This window comes from Notolabrus celidotus, chromosome 18, assembly GCF_009762535.1.
Source record: "Notolabrus celidotus isolate fNotCel1 chromosome 18, fNotCel1.pri, whole genome shotgun sequence".
NCBI classification, from domain to species: domain Eukaryota; kingdom Metazoa; phylum Chordata; class Actinopteri; order Labriformes; family Labridae; genus Notolabrus; species Notolabrus celidotus.
The window spans coordinates 26131690-26137777 of record NC_048289.1 but is presented as its reverse complement, the minus strand read 5'-3'; positions in this window follow the sequence as shown (position 1 = coordinate 26137777).

The following is a 6088-nucleotide window of genomic DNA, read 5'->3' as shown; positions in this document are numbered from 1 at the left end:
TTTTCACTATCTATTGTCTTTGAGGCTGCTTATCAACATTTAAGCCTTCCACCGTGAGTGGAAGAATAAGGCCACTGCGTTATTGATGTAATTATTCTTACTGTAGTTCAGTCAGACAACTCACGTCTGAATTGTTTATCGTAGCAGCAAATACATATTACATGTTTGGCGCCCAGGCTCCGGCCTCATCACTCCCTGCAGATAAGTTTACATGCAGACATTGAGGAGTGATGAGGAAAACATACTGAACACACCCCGGAGCCTGCAGGTGGATGCTGGGGTGGTGGTGGGGTTGATAGAAAATTCAGCAATAGGCATGCAGGGCAGCAGAGGCATTGACAGGCAGAGGGAGAGATGGGAGATTTTCCCAGTTTAAATAGACCGCCAAATTGAGAGGCAGAGGGTGGGATTGGATGATGTTTATGAGAGTGGGACATGTGACATGTGTATAGCAGTGCAGCTTGAGTTGTCTGCCTGAACTAGCTCGCAGGCGTCGCTCCATTTATTTTACCACCCGTGTTTTCAGACTGTAAGTATGTATTTTTCAAAAGATGCTGCGAGATCCCCCTGATTTTTATTTATTTTTATTGCAACTGCAGTCTTTTATTTTAAAAAAGCAAAATAAAAACATCAAAATTTAACAAATTACTAAGTGACCCTTTACCCTGTTATTTAAAGAAATAAGGGGATGCTTGATCTGGAGCTTCCTTCATTGCTCTTAAATTTTTCATTGCAAGAACCACTAACAAAATAAGTGGTCTGAAATCTCAGATACTGATCCTGAAATCTGGGTAGATCAAATCAGTAGTGTCTACATGCCATAGAAAGGTAGGCCCAGATTTAGATAAACTGGCCCTTTAAGATGCCTGATGCCTGACAGTCAACACAGAGGGCTGTGTCACCTCATGGCTGATTGCTTCTAGCTAATGTGGAGTTTCACTAACGAGCTAACCCCAAACACTTGGATGTTTAACTCTAAAACAACATGTCTGATATGCTTCACATGTTTCTAACAACCTGCTGCCTCTGCGTGGATTCAGAGACTCTCTTTACCTTCATTCATAAACTGAGGCTGACTAAAGCTGGAGGGGGATATTTTCTATCTGTGATGTAGCAGCTTGGTACCAGGAACCTTTCCCAGACTGGTTCGCCCTGTGTGGACACCAAGGACCAGAACTCTACAGAACCATGGTAGGCTAACTGCTAACTGCTTGTGCTAGCTTGCATTGGTGTTGTGAGTTGTTGTCTTGGCTCAGGTTAGCTTGTGTGCTATCAGAAGTTGGCTGCATGTTGCTCCTCCTTCTTTGCTCTTGTGTTTCTAACTTAGCTTAAAGAGGGGGTAGTATGCTCCTTGTCAGGCTTCATATTGACCTTCTGAGAGCTTTTTAGTAGCTTTACATGATTTAGAGCTCAAACAGATCCAGAGTGGAGTCTTAAAACCCTCATTTTAAGCTTGCTATCAGGAAAATGGAGTATGCAAACTGTATGGATGCATGTCTTGTTGTTTTTGGTCGTTGCTTGTTTGTGTGCTTTTCTTTGGCTCAGTAGCTTGCAAGATAACACCTTGCATATCAGTACTTGAGATGTGCACATAACCACTGTCTATCATGTCTCCTGTTTATGCTAACTTGTGATTGAAAAGTCACATTTGCTCGCAACACACACTTCATATTGCCTCCACACACACATTTGCATTAAGCTTAGTGATACAGAGATGTTTCAAATCTAAAGCGATGTGTTCATGTGTTTTGTGGCTTGGTTATTCTTAATGCATGTTATCTGTTAGCCTCCTGCTCTGTGCTTCATGCTGCTGCTTTCAAAACATTTTGCAAACTGCCTACATGAGTCCTCTCTTGTTTCTTAACCCTTAGCTCCCAGCTATGCATTCGTCTGATTGTAATGTACTAACTGTCAGCTGCCTGATTCTCACTCTGCTGTTTCTGCACACCAGCTTCATTTCTGTGTTCGTCAGTGTGGCTGCTGTCAAGCAATGATGTGTCCATTCTGCACTATTGAGCTCAGAAGTTGTGGAATTGTGGGAAAAATACAATTGCTAGATTTATGTGATGTTACCTGAGAGAAAACGGTTAGATTTAACATCTTTACTGAAGCTTTTCTAAGCTTGACAGAAATCCAGAAGTCTCTGGCGGGTATATTTTACTAAGCTAGCTCCATTGGTTTCATAAAATGTTCATTCAACTTCAGCAATTAGGTTTCTCTTTTGCAAACGTGTTAAATAGTTGTATTTTATCAAATGCAAAACAACAACACCGTGATTGTGTGTGCAGCGTGAGCATACGTGTTTGTGCCTTGTGTGTGTGTGTGTGTGTGTGTGTGTGTATGTGTGTGTGTGTGTGTGTGTGTGTGTGTGTGGTTGGCTTTTAAAAAAACCCACCCTGGCTAAATCTTTGTTTCCTGTGCAGCCTGGCACTGCGGTCATGGAGGTGGGGGGTCTGTGTGGTTTCAGGTGACCTGTAGCTGTGTGGGAGGTTTGGTTGCCGGTGCTGCTGCTGCTGCTGGTGGTGGTGGTAGGTCTGCCATGCTTATCGGAAATGCCCCCCCATCCCCCTCCATTAACCCACACCCTCACTCCCTATAAAAGCAGCCAATGTTTCCTCCTGGCTCATAATGAGATACACCTCCAGGGCTGTTTATTTACAAGGCTCTGAAACACACCTCTGTGTATTAACAGGGCTGCCTTTCATGATATCAGAGGTGATGTGTTTACAAATCTGTCAGTGATGAGGATGTTGACATCCGCAGAAATTTTGTTGATGATGTTTTCCTGTTTTCGGGGGATTTTGGCGATTTAATCTCCTGCATGTATCCCAACAGATAAACTTGTCTCATCACTATCACCTCTCTCTCTTACTCTCCTCTATCCCTCTTTCAAGACCCAACTCGGTCAAGCCATGATGGCTGTCTAACATGAGTCTGGTTCTGCTGTTAAAAGGAAGTTTTTCCTCACCACTGTAACTAGCTAAATACTGCGATGTGCAATGCTCATGGTGGATTAAGGTGGGGTCAGACTGAGTCTTACCCTATCTTGAAGTTGGGTCTCTGTTCATAATTTGACATAGAGTGGTCTAGACCTCCTATGTTTGTAAAAGCGTCTTGAGATAATGTTTGTTGTGATTTGGCGCTATACAAATAAAGATTGATTGATTGATTGATTGATAAAAATCAAACTGAGTTACACATCATAAAAAGATGCAGTGAGGAAGACTTGTGTTATTGTAGTCAGCTTTGCCACTGTTCTATCCTTTTTCCAGTGATGGGACTCAAATCAAGTTGTATCTAGTGGCTCTGAACCACTTAGAAAAAGGTGTATTTCAACATTTTTCTACAGTTTTAATATAATTTAAGTGTTAGGAGTGTGGAGAGTGTGTTAACATGTAATTTTTTTGCTTCAATTATTTTTTTCAGTGTTTAAAATGTTATTTTTATATTTTTTAAATATTTTTGGGGGCTTTTACACCTTTATTTTATAGAGGAGGGGACAGTGGATAGCGCAGGAAACTGGGAGAGAGTGAGGGAACGACATGTGGGAAATAGGAGGCAGGCTAGACTCGAACCCGGGCCACCTGCCACATGGGCGCCACCCGCACATTTTACCCGTCCACGCCCGTAAATTGCGCTATTCTTTAATAAAATGTTCATCAAACCCATAAAGCAAAGCTTAAATTTCTGCAGACTGTATGTTTGCAGCCATATTGATGCTATCTTAACTTTTGAGTGTCGTGTATGTGGACTGATCCAGATTTCTCAAGTTAAAATTAGCTCTGGATCATTGTTTTCTCAGTGTGTTCTCAGGGGTATAGATGCTCTATATCTGACTGACACATCCTGCTGGTTGTTTTTGCGTGGATCTCTTTTAGGTTGCGTAAACAAAACCAACAAAAGATCCCTCCTGCAAGATGCAACTTAAAAACAGAGCTTATTCAAATCAGGAGGAGCTAATGCTCTGAAATATGTCCGTGATGGGACCAACACTCAACAGTACACAGAATATTTAAGACCCAGTGTGCTCTGCCAGGGCAGTCTTGGATGGAGTGAAACATTTTTTTTCATGCAATTAAACTTCCCATCCCAGTTTGAGTTGGCTGCGCTCAACAAACAGTCCTGTTCATGCTTTCCAGCCCCCAAGGAAGAGGTGGGCTGTAATGAGTGGAACAGAGCAGAAATCCCCACAGAGAGCACGCTGTGATGTAGTGGCAAATAAAAAGGCAGGTAAACTATTTCCTTCCTGTCAGTCACAGACTTCACCCTGAGGGAATTAAAACACTGTGATATAGGTAAGAAGGTATCAGCGGGGTTTCCACACAGGAATTGGTTTAGAATATTTACAATAAAAACAGATTTCACTCATATCTCAAAGCCGCTATAACAGACTTCTCATACTGTGTACCTCTGTGATTAAAGGTGATCAGGCTTTTGATGATAAATCTTAAACCCTTTCCTTTCCTTTCTTCCTTACTAAAACACAAGCAGAAGGGAAAGTGGCGAAAGCGATTTGTGCTCCATCTTATTGTAGTGTGTGTTCACAAACTGCTTCAATTTGCTCATCCTACATCCACTCAGTTCTGTTGTTCCCCCTCCGCACACACACCACATCCACAGCTCTTCCCTCAATACACACAGCGGCATGTCCCACCCCGCCTCCTACAGTTTCTCTTTTCTGTATGTGTCAGATCTTTTAATAATATTCATCAGCTGCATTTTTACACCCAGATAGCACAACTGGGGTTTAAAATGTTTAACTTTATATTTAAAATTTAGATGGATAAGGCTTGTTAATGATGTAGTGGTTTTCAACTATATAAAACTAAGATAGCATAGAATGGCATCAGCTGCAGCGATACCAGAATGTTCATAGCTTGGGGAAGTGACACTTTAATGACTGCTAACAGGAAGGATGTGCTGAAGGAGCTGCACGCAATAGCCTCTGACTAGCTGCACTTTTGCATGCATATTTGTTCCATGGTTGCACATTATTAGTCTTTGATAGGGATGGGACATGATTTTTGAAAATTTAAATATTCGTTCACCAAGTAAAAATCAAAGAATTAAAGCTGCTGTTGATAGTCTCTATATAAACATCAGTTCTGAGAGAGATTTTGAATGTCCATACTACCCCTACCCTCTCTGCTGTCGTAACCCCGCCCACAAAAGATCGTTGTGCGTGTTCTATGAGGAAGTAGTGGCTTCCCAGCCAATCAGGGCGACGTAGTGGGGCCGCCACTCAACCAATCAGGACAGAGGGTCAGGGAGTAACTCTGATTGGTCCAAGATAATGGGAACGAGGGGAATAATAACATTGTTTGATACACAGGCATTGGAAAACACAAAGATTTCGCCATAGTCTCAAATTACTCCACTTAAAGGTGAGTACAGTTTTGTATTATGACCTTTTCTCCAAACCCAGCAGAAAAAAAGTACAGTTTTTTTTACACCATTCCTACCAACAGCAGCTTTAATGCAAGTATTTTCAAATTTTAAAACTATAATTTCTCCTTTTTTTCACTAGTGCCTGGTTGTAATACATTATTCCCACAGACAGTGGCTTTAGAGCGTCTTAGAGCTGTTTGCTAACCGCATTAAGTAACAAAAGAAGAAGAATGCTAACTGCATTAAATAGCAAAAGAAGGAGAAAACATTAGCGGCAACTGCAGCGATTTTCTCCGTTCAATGATTATCGAATAGTTCTGGGCTTGAAATGCACATCCCTAGTCTTTAATAAGCCATGTGCCTTATTAACCCAGAGTTTTTCCTTGATAAGACATGGTGAACACTCTGCAAAGCCACAAAGCGAAGACAGTTTTTTTTCAATTAAAATGTGTTTGTCTGCAGGAGGAAGTAATACATTGGACTCTAAGCTCACTTTGATTTCTCATTATCCTCCTTTCCTTTAAATCTTCTCTATAAGAGAATATTAGATTTTTTTTAGCATCAACTTCCAGCTACAAAAAGCAAAGATAATGTCCAAACGTTGGCCCTGATGTGGTTAAGGCTCTGCAAGTTTGAAATATCTGCTTATACTTCTACATTAAAGGTCTCTGCGAGTGGCATTGCTTCTCCAAAGAGCCAC